The sequence below is a fragment of the Martes martes genome, assembly GCF_963455335.1.
Source record: "Martes martes genome assembly, chromosome: 1".
Lineage (NCBI taxonomy): Eukaryota > Metazoa > Chordata > Mammalia > Carnivora > Mustelidae > Martes > Martes martes.
The window spans coordinates 106,371,831-106,392,915 of NC_137888.1; the positions used below are offsets into that span (position 1 = coordinate 106,371,831).

At 39.6% G+C, this 21,085-nt stretch overlaps 1 long non-coding RNA gene across 2 annotated transcripts; it reads left to right on the plus strand.

Moving 5' to 3' along the window:
* Positions 1-11,877: 11,877 nt before the first annotated feature.
* On the plus strand, positions 11,878-20,847 carry LOC308346380. Of its 2 annotated transcripts, none has more exons than XR_013967171.1 (3): positions 11,878-11,949; positions 13,787-13,913; positions 19,755-20,847. It is a non-coding gene; the product is annotated as an uncharacterized lncRNA (long non-coding RNA). The 2 variants fall into 2 exon arrangements; XR_013967172.1 differs by having other exon boundaries at positions 11,948-12,084.
* Positions 20,848-21,085: the final 238 nt, after the last annotated feature.

Sequence of the window (21,085 nt, forward strand, 5' to 3'; positions counted from 1 at the left end):
TGGTTCCTAGCCCGACGTGGATCAGAGAGGACGGTGGAAAAAGGGTGCCACCGTAAGCAAGTCCAAGTTTGCAACGCTGCATTCTCTGGACAACTTCAGGGTTCGCTAAGCTGGCGGAGCTGTCCTCATCAGTTTTCATCTTCATGATCATTCTTAACAGGGATAGATACCTGGGGTCTTGCCATTCAGGTGATAGGACACAGGCTTGGGACATGAAATACACGCACCATGAATTTGACTTAAACCGGTAGGGGACCAACCACTTACAGAACAGTAATTTTATCTGTCTCACTATAACTGCGCAGCCTAGTGAAATGTGTGCGTATCTTGTTTGCCCTAACCTTCTCTTTCTTTCTTTAAAAAAAAAAAAATTCCCCCAGTTTTGTTGGGGTATAATTGACATACATCACTATAACGTCAAAGGTGTACCCCATAATGACTCACATCGATTGGAAAATGATTTCCGCAATAAGTTTAACAACCGGCATCTCATATAGATACAAAAATAGACAAAAGGGGGGGGGGACCTCTTTTCTTCTTCTGCCATTCCTAAGCATTGTGATTTCTAATCATTCATCCTCGAATTGAGCAGCTATTAAAATAAACCAGACCCAGCCCCTTCCCTCCAAAAGCACACCACCAAAACAAGGTTTTTCTAGATGCCATCAGCTCTGGTGGTCCTCCCAGTCAGTTCATCAGGCGGTCAGAAGGCAGTCTGGAAGTTTCAGAGGAAAACAAAATGAAACAATGGAATGCTTTTGTTCACTGGTGTTTCACAAATCTCAGCAATGATTAGGGACTATTTTCATATTCTTTTACCTCTTGGGAATAAAAACAGGTTCTAAGTCTCAAGAAAGTAGGATTGGCTTGAAGCCCTAGGAACAAGCAGCGGTCTGAAGGTATCCAACCCATCACAGACAGCCAATCTAGCAAGGACAGCCCTCATTTCTAATAGCTAGCCAATCACATACAATGCAGTGCACGCTTCTCAGTGTCAACATCTGACAAAAGCCAGCTTCTACAGGTGATACCCATCTCTGATGCCTCTGAAAATTTGCCAACTTCTCAACTCCCTCTTGCTCAAAAACATAATGTAAGATCAACAGTCAGCTCTGCCTGGGAGAAACTTCATGAGCAACCTAGCTTTCCTTATTCCAGGAAGTGACAGATTCAGCTTCATCTTCTTATTCCAGATACTGGTCTCTAGGGGAACAACTCTGCAGAGGCCTCCTAGCAACCTTGAGCGTCTCCACGAAGGCCATGTAGGCAAGACTGAATAGCTCTGAATGGCCTGAAGTTCTTCTTGGACCAAGAGTTGATAAGCATGGTGTGGAGTTGTCTCAAGGCAGGTTCTCACATCTGCCTTGGAGGTGTGAGCCATAGGTCATTTCTCATCTAGTTCCCCAGTTTTAGCTGACTGCAGAACTTTCTCCCTGGTACAAGCTGCTAACTTCTATGTCAATCTATAGAACTGCCCGACAGTAATTTAGAGTTGGCTCTTCACCAGGGTAAGGACTAAGGTAAGCAAGCAAGGCACCCAGTGGGCAAAATGTAAGAGGGCACTCACTCTCAGTATCCTACACCTGCCCACCCCACCCTTTTCCTCAGTAACAGAGCGACTCACTGTTCCCATGATCTGTCATCTACCCTCTCCTGGTTGGTGTCATCCTACGGGACCAGGGATAGGGAAGGTGACACCAAGAGGATCTTTCTCTTGTCTGTGTAAATAATAAACTGTCTAAATCCATTCAGTCTCGTTACAGACCAAACCTATGGAAGTGTAGCAAGCCAATCTAGCAAGCGCCACCATGCTGCCAATGACAGACCTCCTGGCCATTTGATAGTCTCTTGAGCATTGCAATGATTTGTTATGTTCTTGAGTTGTCTTCTTTTTTTTTTTTTTTTTTTTTTTTAAAGATTTTATTTATTTATTTGACAGAGAGAGATCACAGTAGACAGAGAGGCAGGCAGAGAGAGAGAGAGGGAAGCAGGCTCCCTGCTGAGCAGAGAGCCCGATGTGGGACTCGATCCCAGGACCCCGAGATCATGACCTGAGCCGAAGGCAGCGGCTTAACCCACTGAGCCACCCAGGCGCCCCTTGAGTTGTCTTCTTATTTGTTCCAAGAAGTGCTACTTCACAGGATGTCATTTCTCTTGGCTAGTGTACTTCGGCATCAATTGCATGTTGAATATTAGCTTTGCTTAATTATGTCTCTTTCACTGTTGTGTTGCAACTAATGAAAATAGATCAGTTAATCAGAAGAAGTTGTGTGTGTGTGTGTGTGTGTGTGTGTGTGTGTGTCTAAGTAAACTCTATGCCCAATGTGCGGCTCAAACTCATGACTCTGAGATTAAGTGTTGCATGCTCTAGAAGAGGTTTTAAAATTATAAGACAAATAAAAGAATGTAAATATAGAACTTTTGTGTGCTAGATCATGCAGATATGTACTCACAATAAGAACGGAGATGTCTATCTACTTGATTTGTGTTGTAAAACTTTATTCAATAGTGGCATGAAGCCATCAGGGCTGACTTCTGTGGTAAACCAATCCGATTGTTCTGGAACAATTGCTTTCCAGCTGGAGTCTTAAAATCTCTCACATGTTCTCTTCCATGTGCTTCCCCCTTTCACCGTGGGATATAAATGGGCACAAGGCCTCAGAGAAGGAGGGAGCCACAGATAGAAGCAGCCTGACTTCTCAAGTGATCTTGTGTGACAGACTGGCCTGCTGACTAGAACCAACATGGATTGTCATAAGAGAAATAAACAAATGTGGGTCTCTTTGTTAAGGAATTTTAACCTGTCCTATCTAATACAATGAAGAAATGGGCAGTGAGTACACTCCTCCACAGTGAAGTTGGCTGGCATTTGAGGAGAAGAGCTGCTCACATAAGTACTTGAAATAAGAGATGCGATATAGTGTCTTCACTATGCCAATAATATTAGTAATGACAATTTCTATAATTTCAAGTGGCTCGCTTAAGTGTTGAGCTTTGGAGATAACACACACACACACACGGTGTTCAGTACCTTCATGATGAAAATAAGCTATTAGGATTCCTAAAGAAGTCCCAAATGTGGCAGAAAAATGACTCAGTCATGCCAATTATCTTCACTGATTAAAATGTGATCAAGGAGGTATTCTTTTTTTTTTTTTAAGGTGTGGGGTTTTTTTGTTTTTTCTCGTTTTTTAAAGATTTTATTTATTTGTCAGAGAGAGAGAGAGAGAGAGAGAGTACAAGCAGCATAGGCAAAGAGAGAAGCAGTCTCCCAGCTGAACAAGAAGCCTGATGTGGGACTCGATCCACGATCCTGGGATCACGACCCGAGCTGAAGGCAGACACTTAACCGACTAAACCACCCAGGCATCCCTCAAGGAGGTATTCTTGAGCATATTTAAAGATCATGCCCATAGGCTGCAACCAAATCTGAGCTTAATGTAGCCAAAACCTAAACCGAGAGCCCATTCACTGCTATCTCCCGTATTTCAACCTCTCAGTTTTTCAGCGAGCGCTGCTTCTCACCTATCATCAGCTAGATCATATTCATGTTTCCCTAACTCACATTTGTTTCCCTTTTCCCTACCTAGAAAGACATTTTTCCCTTTTAAGTTTCAAATGATATGATCTTTTTTTTTAAAGGACAAGGAATTTTTAAATTGAGATCTAACTCACACACTATACAATTTATCCTTTTAAAGTGAACAATTCTGGGATTTTTAGTATATTCACAAGGTATACATGAGCACCACTCTCAAATTCCAGAACATTTTAATCATTCCAAGATAAACTCTGTACCCATTATGCAGATTTGCCTATTCCACATATTTTAAATAATTGGAATCCTACAGTATGTGGCCTTTGTACCTGGTTTCTTTCACTTAGCACAACATTTTTGTTTGTTTTAGGGAAGGAGTGGTTCCAGGTCTCTCCTCACTTCAGGTAGTTCCCTGGCTTCGTGGCAACACAACGACAGTCTTCATATGGTGTTTTCCCCATGTGGGTGTATCTCTGCACCCAAAATTCCCCTTTTTATAAGGACACTAAATGACCCCATCTTAACCTAATCATCTGCAAAGACCCTATTTCTAAATCAGATCCCATTCACAGGTCTCGTTGGCTAGGACTTCACATCTTTTTGAGGGACACAGGTCAACCCATAACAGCCCCATGCAGTCACTGCAGTAGATGCCCTTTTAGGGGGCAGAGGAACAAAAGGTCAGCTTGAGCTCCATAAGCAACCAGGTAGTCTTGGTATTTGAAGCTACAGAAATGGCAACGACTTCTACTCTTCCGGACTATAATTTGTAGTTTAGGTTAGGTCACATTTATTTTTTTGTTGTTTTTATTTTTTTTTAAAGAAGGCTCCATGCGGGGCACCTGGGTGGCTCAGTGGTTTAAGGCCTCTGCCTTCGGCTCAGGTCATGATCCCAGAGTCCTGGGATCGAGCCCCACATGGGGCTCTCTGCTCAGCAGGGAGCCTGCTTCCCCTCCTCTCTCTCTGCCTGCCTCTCTGCCTACTTGTGATCTCTGTCTGTCAAATAAATAAATAAAATCTTAAAAAAAAAAAAAAGAAGGCTCCATGCTCAGCGTGGAGCCCAACATAGGACTTGAACTCACAACCCTAAGATCAAGACCTGAGCCAAGATCAAGAGTCAGTCGGACAATCAACCAACCAAACCACCCAGGCACTCTGATTTTTTTTTCTAAAAGTAAGCAAAACTGTCCAGAATGGAGAAATATTTATCCTAAATAAGCACACAAGCTAGCTTTTTCCATAGGAATCAACCACAAGAACAAAGATTTGGACATTACCAGCCACACCCAAAGATACTAGACATGTTAGAAATTAAAACAAACAGAAAAGATGCAGCCTCCATCTGACTTTATTTTTTAGGGGAAGGGGACAAATTTCTTTAAGTTGACAAGATGCACACCAAAGTAATAATAGGACAACATTTTCCAAAATGGGCTTTTGATGTTTCACAAGAAAAGGCTTCACAGTTAAAATTGTGCAAGTTTTCTCCTTTGAAATATGAATGTAGACCAGTTTACTTATTTATTATTTCACTTGGATGTTCTGCAGAACATTGTATTCAATCCTAACACCATATTGTGATTCAAGTGGTTTTTCCAGCTAAGTACATTAATGATGATAAACACAATAATACAAAATCAAATAACTAACATTTCATTGTTCTCATGTTTTGTTCTAAATGCTTTGCATGTATGAACACACTTAGTCCTCCTTGCAGTCCATGGATAAGGCATCATTGTTTATCACCATTTTATGGAAGAGGAACAGGGAGCTAACTTGTCTAAAGCCACATTACTACTCAAAAGCAGAACCGAAGTTTTAACCCACAGTGTCTGGGTCTGGAGGCTGCAATAGCATGTTTTTAAGATTCATCCATGTCATATAGTATGTATCAGTGTTTCATCTCTTTTAATGGCTGAATAATAGTTCATTTATGTATATATCACATTTTGTTTATCCAGTCATCAATTTATGGATATTTGGGTTGTTTCCATTTTTTGGTTGTTCTTTTAAAAAAAGATTTTATTTATTTGAAAGAGAGAGAGAATGAACAGGGGGAGGGACAGAAGGAGAGGGAGAAGCAACCTGCTCAGCATGGGGCTCGATCCCAGGACCCTGAATTCATGACCTGAGCTGAAGGCAGACGCTTAACTGACTGAGCCACCCAGGCACTCCACTTTTTGGCTGTTGTGACTAATGCTGCTATGAACATTTTACGTCCAAATTTTTACGTAAATATGATTTTAATTCTTTTTGGCATATACCTAGGAGTAGAATTGCTGGGTCATATGGTAACTATATGTTAACTTTTAAAAACAAGTTTTCTTTGATTGAACTGTAATTGACACAAAGTTATATTAGTTTCATGTGTACAATATAATGATTCAGCATTTCTATACATTACGCAGTGCTCATCCCAAGTGTACTCCTAATCTCTTTTATTGACTCCCCAACTCCCCGCCCCCATACCTTCCCTCTAGCAACCACCAGTTTGTTCTTGGTTTGTTTGTTTCTTAAATTTCAGGGGAGTAAAGTCATATGGTATGTCTTTTCCTATCTGACTTGTTTTACTTAGCATTATATTCTCTAGCTCCAGCCATATAGTTGCAAATGGCAAGATTTGTTCTCTATAATGGCCCTAGACTAAAGTTGAAAAGATAAGAATTGTAGAGTTGAGTGTCTAGTACGGAAATAAACGTATATATTTTTTAAAGTCTTTATTTATTTGATAGAGAGAGAGAGAAAGAGAGGGAACAAAGAGAGGGTAGAGGAAGAAGCAGGATCCCCTTGAGCAGAGAGCCTGATGAGGGAGGACCCTGGGATCATGATCTGAGCCAAAGGTAGATGCTTAACCAACTGAGCCACCCAGGCACCCCAGAAATGGATGTATATATTTTTTCTCTTTTCTAGCCTGAGAATTGCCCTGCAACTATAGAATGTGTGTCCGTCTCCTCTGCGAGTGTTCAAAGTGTGTAGATGTGAGATGCATTGCTACAGCCATTTTGCCACCTTGCAGGAAGCCAGGCATAAGCTGAAGCAGATGCTACTGAAAGCAGAGTAGAGAGGGGAAGAAGAATGGGCCGTAAATCATATCCTGAGTTGCTGGAACAACCAACCCTGATGCCTGTGATAACAGTCCATTTACAGAGGTCAATACATCTCCTATTGTTGAACTATGTCTTGCTGTGTTTTGTGGAAGATGCAAAGAGGTGCTGCCCAGACTACATGGAAGGACTTGCTTCACAACTCCAGAGAGTGTGGCCAGCCGGCAGCCCCCAGCTGTTAGCTTCCCTGGGGTCTGCCTCAGCTGTAGAGAGCCACCTTGTTTTAAAGTGTACCCTTCCTGAGGCAGACTGCATCCGGTAGAAAGGGTTGGCCATTTCAGCCTGACCCAGGATAGTCTCTGATGGGCACCCACTCACTCTGCAGCTCTCTCCCAAGTTGGCTGAAGATTCCTCCAACCTGAGTAGCAGTTCAACATTTTCCTCTGACCAATCCTGCTCCTGTCTATTCCTAATAAAAATCCTCACCTTCATATCCATGTCTACCTCTCAAAAACACAGTCTGTGACAAGATTCCTTTCACATCAGTCAAAAGTATCCAAACTGAGACTCCACTGGATAGTTTCAACTTGGTCCTGACTACACGAAGGGAAAGGCTTATATTATATTAGGCTTTGTGGAAATTTTCAAGCATACACAAAAAATAGAACATCATGAAACCAAATATGCCCGTCTTCAGCAACATTGCTATATGTTTACCATCTTTATTACCCGGACTCTCCCATGTTATTTTAATGTAAGTCTCAGACATTATATGATTTCATCTATAAATACTATAGTGCACTGCTGTTCACTTTGGGATGCAAAGCAGTGCCTTTTGCATTCTCCCCCCAACCCAGTTCCTATCTGTTCTCTCATCTTTCCTTCTTTCCATCATCACAGCTTTCAAGAGTAACTTAATAGAAGAAAAGGCAGTAGTAGTAAGAGATACAAGGGCCCAGAAAGAATCCTAAAATCCTTTCATTCCTTCACTCATTCAACAAACATTTTAGGCCTATCATCTCCTAGAGTCTTGGGATGCACAGTTGTTATTCTTATAGGTGGTTGTTCAGATAGGTGGTATAATGATGTCTTGGTCAGATGAACTAACAAGAAAGAAGAGAAGAGAAGAGAAGAGGAAAGGAGGGGAGGGGAGGGAAAGGAAAAGGGAAGAAAAGGAGAAAGAGGGGGAGAGAGGGAAGGATGGAGGGAGAGAGAGGAAAGGAGGATGGGGGGAGGAAGGAAAGAAGGAAGGAAGGGAAGGGAGGAAGAGGGAAACAAGGAGGGAGGAAAAAAAAGAAAGTGTATCATCTAATGGTTACAGTGGGAAATATGCACTATTTTCTCTATACAAAACAAGATAAGGTTTACTCCAGACAGGACCTTAAAGAGGAAATCGAGGCCCAGAGAAGTGAAGTGATTTGTCTAGTCATATGGCTTGTTAACAGCAGAGGTAGGCATGTAACCCAAACGTTGACTCTAAGACCTATATCAATATCTATGTAAATTGTGATTGTTTCAGACTCTTAAAAATGTGGTTCAAATGATTTTACATATGATTAAAACATATTTTTTGCATTTATTTTTGTCAAGTTATGGTATTTTGGTGGCAAAGGGGGAAAAGTGCATTGATTGAAAGAAGGAAATAGGATGGACCTATGACAATATTAACACTGAATTATTTTTCCATTAGAAGTTCTCCGTCAGGTTGCCTGGGTGGCTCAGTCAGTTAAGCATCTGCCTTCGGCTCAGGTCATGATCCCAGGGTCTTGGGATGGAGTACCACATTGGGCTCCTTGCTCATCAGGGAGCCTGCTTCTCCCTCTGTTTGACCCTCTCCCTGCGTGGGCTCTTTCTAACTTAAACAACCTATGTTGACTATAAATTAAGGTATTTCTTCTCATTTCGTATCCATGCTTTGATTTTTCTTACTAAAGTACTATCGAGGGACACCTGGGTGGCTCAGTTGGTTAAGCGGCTGCCTTTGGCTCAGGTCATGATCCCAGCATCCTCGGATCGAGTCCCACATCAGGCTCCTTGCTCGGCGGGGAGCCTGCTTCGCCCCCTGCCTCTACTTGCCACTCTGTCTGCCTGTGCTCTCTCTCTCTCCCTCTCTCTGACTAATAAATAAATAAAATCTTTAAAGTACTATCGAATCCTTTAAAATATATATATATTCCAAAAAAAAAAAGTTCTGCCCTCCTGGGACACCTGGCTGGCTCAGTCAGTAGAGCATGAGACTCTTAATCTTGGAGTTGTAAGTTTGAGCTCCATGTTGGATGTAGAGATTATTTGTTTATTTATTACACTTTTTTTTAAACAAATTTTATTTTATTTTATTTTAAAGATTTTATTTATTTATTTGACAGGCAGAGATTACAAGTAGGCAGAGGCAGGCAGAGAGAGAGAGGAGGAAGCAGGCTCCCTGCTGAGCAGAGAGCCCAATGTGGGGCTTGATCCCAGGACCCTGGGATCATGACCTGAGCCGAAGGCAGAGGCCTTAACCCTCTGAGCCACCCAGGTGCCCCTATTTATTACACTTTTTTAAAAAAAGATTTTATTTCTTTGACAGAAAGAGAGAGAGCACAAGCATGGGAAGCAGAAGGCAGAGGGAGAAGCAGGCTCCCTGCTGAGCAAGGAGCCCGATGTGGGATTTGATCCCAGGACCTAAACCCAAGGCAGACACGTAACTGACTGAGCCACCCAAGCACCAGGATGTAGAGATTATTTAAAAATAAAATCTTTAAAATAAATTCCACCTCCCTCACCATTTAGAAAGTTCCTCAAAAGCAGATTATCTTATTTATCTTTGTTGTTGTTGTTGTTGTTTTAAAGACTTATTTATTTTAGAGAGAGAGAAAGCATGGGGGGGCAGAAAGAGAGAGAGAGAGAGAGTCTCAAGCAGATTCCCTACTGCGCATGGAGCCTGAAGCAGGGCTCAATCTCACGACCTGGAGATTATGACCTGAGCCAAAATTAACAGTTGGATGCTCAGCCAACTGAGCCACCCAGGCTGTTATTCATCTCTGTATATCCAGTACCTGGATATAAATGAATATAGGAGTGAATGGAATCAGGAGGTTGAGATTCTAGAACCAATAAGTTCTAGATTCTAGTCAGAACTAGTCATTCTAGACTCTAGTCAGTTCTCTACTGACTGCCACTGGCTAACTTTGTGACTTTCAGCAGATTATTTAATTCTTATAGTCCATAGATTCATGGGTATTAAGGAGGGCACGTATTGCATGGAGCACTGGGTGTGGTATATAAACAATGAATCTTGGAACACTGAAAAAATAAAATTAAATTACAGGAAAAAAGTCATCTTTTTAAATTCTAGAGTTGGAAGAAAACTTAAATTTCATCCATCCCAACTACATTATTCTGTGGGTCTATAGAATTACCTGATTATTTGGAACACAGACTTATTACCAATATTTGAATAGTAATACCCATGCTAGCTTTATCATATTCCTAGAACAAAGACTGAATATTTAAGAGAAATTGTTTGCAATACATTAGTCTAAATAGGATTTTGTCACGTTGGGAAGGCTAGGTGGCTCGGTCAGTTAAGCATCTGCCTTCAACTCAGGTCATGATCTCAAGGTCCTGGGATGGAGTCCCACATCTGGCTCCCTGCTCAGCAGAGAATCTACTTCTTCCTCTGGCTCTTCCCCTGCTCATGCTCTCATTTGGGGGCGCTCTCTCTCTCTCTCTCAAATGAATAAATAAAAATATAAAAAAAAATTTAAAAAAAGATTGTGTCACCTCATGGGCGATGCACTCAGTCTTTCTGTTTACCTTTGGTTACTGCTTGGATCAGTTACTTATTCTCATCCAGACAGCTAAAACAGAAGATAGAGATCACAGGAGCTGATACTTAGCCCCTCAGTTCTGGGTAAATATAAGAAGTTTTCCAGAGGAGAGGGAGCTAACTCTATTGGAAATGCACTCAGCACTACCAGATTAGAATATTCAAATGGTCATCAGATTCCTCCATCTGCTAGGTTTCATTGCTCCTCTCTCCTGGACTGGGATTTTCCTAGTCCTTTTCACTTGAGAGTGAAGGTCATGAAAGTGAATCTTTTTTTAACTTATTAGCATCTTGAGGCAGATTTTGGGAATGGAAGGAGGTGGTGAGCATTGAGACTCCACTTTTGGTTCTAGCCCTGGCACTAGGACTTTCAGTCAGTTCCTTCTCTGGGTTCAATTTTCCTTACTTGTAAGATCAAGAGGTTGACTAAATGATCATCTCTAAAGTTCTTTTTCACTTCTAACACTCTGTGAAGTTTTTTGTTGTAAGGATAAGACCTCAGCTCAGCTGGTCTCCTGTTTTTCCCTGGGTTAGCTTTCTTCCTTCCATAATTTATTATCTCCATGTTTTTGAGGACAGAGCCTGGGTTTTGTTCATCTTTCTTCCAGTATCTAGCACAATAACCAAGCAGGTGGGTGACTTCAAGTAGGGTTGAAGTTGGTTCCTACACAAAATTCCATCTTTGGAGGAGCTCACACTTAAGAGGAAGGTACCAAATACCATTAATCCCTTGATTGAAAGCTGAGGGTACAACAGATAACTGGAAAACTGGTTCCAGCTTTCCTAACCACTCATCAGTTCCAAGAGGAAATAAGAGAGTGCTTTTCATCCTCACTCATTGGGCGTTTCATCGTGCTGGAGCTTTCTGTGTTATCTCAAGCAACACACATAACAACGCTTTGTTCTAGGTACTAGTATCATCTCTGTTTCACAAAGAAACGGGCACAGAAAGGTTAAGTAACTTGCCAAGGTAACACCCCGCCAAGGTAACACCCGTACAAGTGAGAAGCATTGTTCGAAACTAGACAGTACAACCTCAGAGCCCGCACTCCAGAGCACTCTACTGAGCAGAAAAATTGGAAAAATCACAAGAACATTCTTGGGTTCGAGGCATGGAGGGAGCAGAGGGTAGTGACTGCAGAAGCCGGCACACCAGTCTGAAAAGCAAAAGATGAACTTCGAGAGGTACTACGCAGCCGTTAAAGAAGGCAGGGGGAGAAGAACCCTATAAACAAAAGAAGAACCCTATAAACCCTAAAAACAAAAACAAAAACAAAAAACCCTATAAACAACCCTATAAACAAAACCCTATAAACAAAAACCCTATAAACAAAAGGGATCCAGCGCGCCTGGATCCCGGGTGAACCGAGGAGACAGCCGGAAGTGACGTCACCGGGGGGGGAGTGTGGGACGGTAAGCGGGACTTGTAGCGGGACTTTCGGCCGGACGTGATGCACAGGAAGTTACGCCCCGGAGGCGGTACCAGGTAATAGAGGGCGTCGCGATGGGCGGGGCGTCGCGTCTGTGGTCATCCTGGAACCTCGGATTCCGGGCAGGTAACGTGCTGGTTAAACTTGGACGGGGTCAGGGGTGGCGGTTGGTGTTGGTGGCCCAGGTAGTTCGGGCAGGGAGAGATGGATCTTGCCTTAGGCTGGAGAAGAGTCTTCTTGGCGTGGGACTCTCTGGGGAAGGTAGGGTACTGGAACTTTGGGAACGGGGTCGTGAGGACCAAGGCCGTGGAGGAGGTACCGGGTTGAGACTTCCGGGAGTCGGTCATGACTGGGGGTCGTGGGCTTCTGAGCCTTGGCGCTCTGGGGTGAAAGGTGGAGCCTGGGCGTTGAGATGAGCGGACCTCGAGTTCATTTCTTACCTGCTCCGACCCCCGCCTCTGTTCTGCTAATAGGGGACAGGTACTTCATCTCTTAATCCAGGACGGTGCCTTGCTACTATTAGGCATTCTTTACATGTTGTTGAATGAATGAGTTCAATATGAACGCACGAACCAGATTCTCGATCAGCAGGGGGAACTTCTCCCGAACTTCAGGATCTCTACCTGAGTGTAGAAGTGACTTCAACTTATGAGGATGCTGGGGGAGTAGAGATTCAAAACACTGTTGTTGTTTTGTGAGATTATTGAAATTTATAAATTTGTTTTATTATTTTTGATGGTGGGGGTAGAAGATAAAGCGATTAATTGAGCTTCTTTCAGATTCCTTTACTTTCTGGGAGGAACTTCCAGGTAATAATGGGGGAGGAATGATAAGCTACAGTTGTAGCAGTGAGCTTCTAATTAGTGATCGAAGTGTTTTCTTTTCAGCAATATGAACTTGCTTTCTATTTTCTTCATGTGTTCTTTATTTTGTTGTAGTGCTTCTTGCATTTGAGAAATAAATGATTTCTTAACAAAGGCGAAATTAATTTATAAAAATCCAGTCAGAGGTTTCACCTGGTGTGTTCACATAGCATAAACTCCTTACACAGACTTGTAGGAGGCCTGAAAAGAATGAATCCCTGAAGATTAAATTCTCTTTTTGAAAAATATTTGTTTAGATGTCTTAGATGAAGAGTGGCCGTAGAACTAAAGAACAAGTGCTGTAACCGATAGGTTTTGATTGTCAAGTGGAAAAAAGTGCAGAGGACAGACATATCAGGCTGCGTAATGTGATCTGGGCATGAATCATTATCTGGATGCAGTAATTTTGTGTATGGGCTTTGTGCTATCTAATGAGATAGTAGCTCCTAAGAGATTCTAGAATCTTTTATAGACTGGATGTAATAGAGTAGAAAAACCTGAATTTATGCTTTTGTTTGTTTGTTATTACAAAGAAGAAACTAGTAAGCATTTTTAGATTTAAAAATCCAAGGGTCATCTGGCTGGCTCATTCTGTGGAGCTTTTGACTCCTGATCTTGGGGTTGTGGGTTCAAGCCCCACCTTGGGTGTAAATATTGCTTAAAAAATAAAATCTTTAAAGAAGAAAAATCCAAGAGGTTTTTTAAAATAGTCTGAAAAAAAACAGGAAGTAGACCTGTAAATACATTATTGTAGTCATTTAAATTTGAAAAGTTTGCCTGCCTTTAAAATTCGTTTTCCCGGTTTCTGGAAAGTTGTTATCCAAATCATTCCCATCTTTACAAGCTCTTACTATGGTGCCACCTTTAGAATACATAGAAATTAGTACAAAGCAGTGTTTAAAGATTGTCTAGATTTTGTTAATGGTAATATCTTACTTAAAAATAAAGTATAATTTTGCTACCTCATTCCGCTGTTCAATGTCATCGCTACCAATTTTGTGTATCTAAATGTCTATATTCATAATAATAACTATTATAATTCATAATTAGTATCTAAATGGTAACTTAGTTATGTGCATTGACATTCTTGAGGTTTTCAGTTTTGCAGAACACTGATATCTATGGACTCTAACATGGACTTCATTTAAAGAAATCTACGGACCATTAATGGACAAAAACATGAATCAATTTATGTTGTGGCATTCAAATCCTAGCACTTTGGGAAAGGTAAGTTGTTGACTATGTTTTATGTTAGGTGAGAAATAGAATAGCCTTGGATTGGTCTAGGAAATTTGGGGATTGTAATTGAAAAATACAGAACGAGGCTTCAAATTATGTTTTAATCTGGATCTTCCAAAGAGAGGTTTGTTCTGTATATATGAGGTAATTATTACTGTTTCCTTGTAAGATTGGTCAGAAATTAAAGAGATTGGCAAGTTATATTACTCTTGGACGATTACTGCTCTGTTCTCTCTTTTTTTGGGGAGCTGTCCTTTCAACACGTTAGAACCTGGTAGAATATATCAGCCTGTGGATATCCTGTAGGAATGGGGCTTCAGATACTCATTTAAATCATCTCACATCTGAGTTTGGCTCTGTGATAATATATGTACCAAATCTTGTGGCCAATTTTACTTTATATGTTAGGTTAAAGCAAGAAAAAAAGTTTAAAAAATGTCTTCTTTCTTCCTTTATCCTACTTTATTTATGCTATTTTCCTTTCTTTTCTTTTAAAACATCACTTATGGGATTCATTCTACAGGACTTTTATCTTTCTGTCCTGGGGGGTAAAATTTCTCTCTTTCCTATTTTACCTTAGGAGTTTATTAACTTTCAGTCTTTAACTTCTAAATTTGTGATAATGTTTAGCACCTCTTAGTCACTAAACATTATATTTGTAGTTTTTTCCAGTCTCCTTTGTAGAGACACTGGCCTCTTGTTTAGAATTTGCTCAATTCCAAAACCAGTTAGTACTTCCAGGAATTCATCTCTTAGATATATTTGCGCCTGCACACAAAAATTTGTATATAAAGATATCACTACTATATTATTTTAAATTAAAAGGCAGACAAACTAGGAATAACCTAAACATCCCTCACCAGAGATCTGACTAAATATATGCCTTCATGCAATGTAGTACTTTATAACTCTTAGAAAGAACGAAGCTAATCCATAGGCAGAGGTATGGCAAAATCTGATATATTGTTAACCGAGAAAAACAGTATAGAACTCTTTGTATAGTGTGTTTTCATTTGTGTTTTTAAAAGCGTATGTTTATATATATACGTGCAAAATTTCTTTAGAATTTGTATGAGGAACTATAGACAGGTACTCCTGGTGAATGAGATTATAGGTCTATGGTAAGAAGATGATTCATATTTTTTCTGTGTACTCTTTCTGGTGGACTGAATTTTTAACCATGAACATGTTTTTATAATACTAGGAAACAAACAAATGATAAGACTTTAGGTTAATTTGAGAACTGTGGAGCCCACAACTATTCTTTATGACTTTTGTCCTTATAATTATTTGTACTATTCAGAGGGAATGGGGTTGTATAAGTGAGTGAAGTTTTTGCCAGATCGGAATGGAAGATTTGGTGACATTGTAATAGGTTTTTAACCTTGCCATTGGATTATTATTCTTACGAATAAACTAACTGCTTAGTGCTGCTGAATTTAATACTCACATACAATCATAGCATGTTACTGACTTCCCTAGGTAATATGGATATTATCTTTGTTTGCAGGCTAGGTTTCTGTTGTGTTGGCATGGTTCTTCTGAGCCTCTTAGTATTACTGAATGTGATGAACTTTGTTTTATTTGAATTGCTATTGAGGGCCTCTACTCTTTAAATAAGTCTTAGTTATTATTTCACTTTGTTCTTGATGTTTAGTGCTGGCTTAAAGCATTTCAAAGAATGGCTTATTCTCTCTGTTAGCAAAATCAGTAAACCAGAAAGATCCTTTAGATATGTATGGATAATCTCATTCTGTATTGAGAATAATGCTTTGAAGTGGCTGATTATTTGCCATGGGACTCCGCAAAAATTTCTTGTGACTTTTACTTCTCTAGCCATCTTTATCTTTCCACGCTTTCCTTTTGGGAAATTTGGAAAAATAATAATAGGTGAATACAAGAAATTTAAAGATATAGTAATCTTTGTTCATTAGTAATGGGATTTTATTTGAAACTTGCTTGAGAATAAGTTTTATTTTTTTTTTTTTAAGATTTTATTTATTTATTTGACAGAGATCCCAAGTAGGCAGAGAGGCAGACAGAGGGAGAGAGAAGGAAGCAGGCTCTGGCTGAGCAGAGAGCCCAACGTGGGGCTGGATCCCAGGACCCTGAGATCATGACCTGAGCCAAAGGCAGAGGCTTTAACCCACTGAGCCACTTAGGCGCCCCGAGAATAAGTTTTATAAGATACATACCTTTATGATACCATTGATTGTGTATCTTGTGAAAATAAAAAGGCCATTTATCTGGGGGCTGAGTCATGATTAATAGAATAGAACAGATTATGGTATATGTCTGGTGATACAATAGAAAGGAGCACATCAACATAAAAGTTACGTAGAATTGGGGAAGATACATGTATATGTGTGTGTGTCTATGCATATGAATATGTATTTATAAAATGTATACACACACACACACACACACACATATATATATGTATTCTTTTACACATAATATATGTAAAATTTTCTGGAAAACCAAAAGTTCCATATAGGAAGATATCCAGTTAGCACAGGAAGAAAAAAAAGTCAAAATTTTAAGACCTTAGAGCTGGGTCTGTCAAGGGCTAATTTATGATTATGAGAGCAGCTTAAAGATTTTTGGACGTTTTAAGATCACTCACAGGTTCAAGTGATAGGAAGGTAGATAGAAGACTGAGAGAAAATTAAAATCTAGCAAACATATAAGATTATGGTTGAGGGTATCCTTTAAGATTCTGGTTGGTGTTATTATTTTGGGGAGGAGAAAAAAAGAGGGAACTCAAAAATGTATTGCTGTACAATTTGAATTTGAACTAAGACCACAAGTTTTTCCTAGCTTTCCAATTGTGTATGACCAAGATGGATAAACTAGATCCATTAACTTATACAACATTATTCTACAAAAACTGATTTGTTCATTAGATATACCTCGAAGAATAAGAGAACTATTTTTAACCAGTTTCGTGATTATGTAAAAGGATAACTGTGATGATCGAGACTGAGGGGACTGGGACTATTTTGTTGAGAAGATAGAAGACTTTGGAAGAGTTGGAAAAGCTGTAGGAAGTACACTTGTTGTCTGTTAGTTGAGGCCAAGTGAGAGAAGGTATAGAACCAGTGAGCAGGGGAGCAGGTTGTGTCCAGAGGCAATGAATTTTGGGTCATTAGGGCTGCTAAAGCAGAGTTTGAACATCAGGAATGTTGTAGAGGGCGTTTCTTATTGTATGGGAGATGGTACTAGATTATTGTAAAGGTTCCTTTCAAATCCTAAAATTTTTTTATACTGCAGTGAAGTATTTATTACATTATGGGTACACATTCTGTTATCAGTGTATTTAAATACTGATCCCTAACTTATCCACTCATCATTTATCCACCAATCTCAACTTACCTGTAACCAGGAAGTAAATTTAAAAATTACCTGAGCTCCCAAATTAAAAGACACAAAACCCATATGCTTTCTTTTAGGTCCTTACTCAGTTTATTGACTCTTTTTTAAAAGTTTTTTTTTTTTTTTTTTAAGATTTTATTCATTTGACAGAGAAAAAGAGAGCACAAGTAGGGGGACAAGAGGCAGAGGAAGAGGGAGAGGCAGGTTCCTTACTGAGCAGGGAGCCCGATGCAGGGCTCGATCCCAGGACCCTGGGATCATGACCTGAGCCAAAGGTAGACATTTCACCAACTGAGCCACCCAGGCGCCCCTCTAATAGGCTTAATTAACTGGTATCTAACTCCACAGTATACTAGAAGCAGCAGATTTTAAGTAGACTGAGTGCTAGTGTAAGTTTAATATATATTAATGCTAATAATGGTTTGGGCATGCTTAAGCAACCTTTTTTTATTATTATTATAAGTGATTCATGTCCACAACAAAAATTAGAATATAGAGGGGCACCTGGGTGGCTCAGTGGGTTAAAGCCTCTGCCTTCGGCTCAGGTCATGATCTCAGGGTCCTAGGATCGAGTCCGGCATTGGGCTCTCTGCTCAGCAGGGAGCCTGCTTCCTCCTATCTCTCTGCCTGCCTCTCTGCCTACTTGTGATCTCTGTCAAATAAATAAATAAAATCTTAAAAAAAAATTAGAATATAGAAATATATTTTGGGGTGATATATATATACACACATATATATGTATGTATGTATGTATGTGTATATATATATAAAAATACATATATATTATATATATATATATATATATCACATGTCACCAGAGGAGAATTAAAGTTACTTATAGTTCCTTACCGCTATTAATATTTTAGTGGCATGCTTTATTTTTAAACTTCTTGACATTCCTGCAGGATATTACTTCTGAGTAGTGACTGCTGAAACTGATTGTACATTACTCATGTTTGGAAACTTAAATTAGTCACTATACTTTCTGATCAGAATATCAGAAAGTGAAAGATTATGACATGGCACAGCACTGACTTGAAAAAAACCTTAGTCCTGGTCAATTTTGTTGCATTGAAATCAGTTTTATAGATTAGTGGGCATAGGTTGATATTCTGGAGCCAAAGGAGTTTGAATCCTAATTCCACTATTTACTAACCATGTAAACTACCAGAATTTCTTAATTTCTGTGTGCCTCAGTTTCTTCATTTATAAATTGAGGATAATGATAATATCAAATTCACAGGCTTGTTGTGAGGATTATTAATTAATCTATGTAAAATGCTTAGAGCAGTGCCTACCACAAAGTTTAGACTCAGTATATATTAGTTGCTATTGTTATTACTTTTAATTTTTTTAAAGATTTGTTTTTTTTTAAAGGAAATTTTCTTTTTTTTTTTTTAACATTTTATTTATTTATTTGACAGACTGAGAGAGATCGCAAGTAGGCAGAGAGGCAAGCAGAGAGAGGGAGAAGCAGGCTCCCCGCTGAGCAGAGAGCCCGATGCAGGGCTGGATCCCAGGACCCTGGGATCATGATCTGAGCTGAAGGCAGAGGCTTTAACCCACTGAGCCACCCAGGTGCCCCTAAGATTTATTTATTTTAGAGAGAGAGGTAGTGCACGTGGGGGAAGGGGTAGAGGGAGAGAATCACCAAGCAGACTTCCTCATGAGCGTGGAGCCCAATGTGGGGCTTGATTTCATGACCCATGAGGTCATGACCTTGAGCCTAAATCAAGAGTTGGTTGCCCAAATGACTGAGCCCCCCTAGGCACCCCATTATTATTAATTTTTAAAAACTTAAGGTTATCTTGAAAAAAGGCAGGCTTATAGGCATACATAAAATAAAAAGAAACAAGTCAGAATGAGCACAAAAGTAGGCAGTGAGATTTAGTATATTTATTTCATAAAAAACTGTAAAGTGGTCTGAATTTTTCCATCATAAGTCTTTGTTGACCTTTTTCCCGTGTTAAATATTTTCAGACCATAATATTCCTAGTTCAATTTCTTTCTCTACCCCACAAAATCAACTTTATTTTATGCTTTCTCTTCCAACAAATATTTGGTCATGCTTTCAAAGATCAAAAGCCCTCTAAGACAACCGAATATCATGGATAGTGATCAGAGAGATTCCGGATATTATCATTAAATCAGTTTCTCTGATTACAGCCTAAGGTGGTTCTGTAAGAAGTTTGAGTTCTACAGTTTAAAGCAAATATTAATCAAAGAGATAATCCAGTAAGTGTACTAAGCTATTCTGTACACTCTGTCTTTTAAAATCTTTGTTTCCTTTTCTTTTTCTTTATTTCATTTTGGTTTTCTCTTTCTGTTCTTTCAACATGGTATCTGGTAGTCTGATTAATTATTGGCCAAAGAGTTAAAGCTTTTCAAAACCTTTAAAAAATTTTATTAGACTTGCTGGTAGAATTTTTTTGTATGTTTTGTTTTGTTTTAAAGCATCAAGTACAAGCTTTTGAAGACCCTGGGGCCTACCATCATTATGCATTCAAGATTTGAGTTTGAATAACTTCATCAAGACTTAGATCCTCTTCAAAAGCCTCAAGTCTCATCTGCATTAAAGCTCTCCATTGAACCCTCTCACAAAAGTAAAAGCTTACAGGGACTAAAATCCACTAATACATTCCATTTTATATCCTTTCTTCTGATTTCTCTTCAATTCCCTTGGCCTTTAGGGCCTTTCATATTGTTTAAGATCCTTTAGATCAGAGCCAAGGAATAAGTGCATTCCAAAAGAATAGATGTCCTGTTGCCCTAAGTTTTCATCGGTAGAGAAGCATTCACTTGGTATGATAAGTTTACAGTCAGGTCTTTTGTTGTAGCCTATAAAAACTTGAATCAACAATAAGAAATGAGAATGAAGTGGTAAAAATATTTGAGGTCAGATTATACCATCAGTGGTTTAGAGAAAAGAGCCCTCCACCTAAAAGTTAGTGGTTCTTATTGTCTGCCTGAGAAAGTCACATAACTTCTCTGTACCTTAATTTCATCTGTAAAGTAAATCTGATATTATTTCCCCTGCCTACCTCACAGGGTTGTTGTGAGGGTCAAATGAAACAATATATATAAAAAGGACATTTATTTAAAATGTGCGGTATAGACACAGAGTCCTGTTATAAGTCATTCCCTCTGCTCTCAGGTGTGGGAAGGTAGATGATTTAAGCACACTGAGCGAGCACCTTGTCTAGGCTGGATACATGGAAACAAGGCTGTGTTAATTTTTGTTTTCTCTGAGTACACAGTACTTTTGTGGGCTAATTCTAAGAAGGATGAAGACTATACATTTCCCTAAAAATTTAAGTTAGCATTTATACTGCTCTAGAGCAATTATATGCTGTAATTATGTTTATGGCTTGCAACCTTTGTTTACTAAGTTGTGACCAGCATTTTTGTTTTAAATGAAGAAGTGTAGAGCAGAACATTTCACACTGCATCCCACATGGTAAGAGTGAGTGTGTTGTAGTTATATGTATGTGTGAATGTGTGTGTGTTTGTATTTATGTACTTGGTCATTAAATAAAATGCATTTTTTAAAAAGATTTTATTTATTTGACAGTCAGAGATCACAAGTAGGCAGAGAGGCAGGCAGAGAGAGAGAGAGAGGAGGAAGCAGGCTCCCTGCTGAGCAGAGAGCCCAATGCAGGACTTGGTCCTAGGACCCTGGGATCATGACCTGAGCTGAAGGCAGAGGCTTTAACCCACTGAGCCACCCAGGTGCCCCTAAAATGCATTTTTTCCTATGAGTTGCTGATCCAGGTGTGTTACTTTAG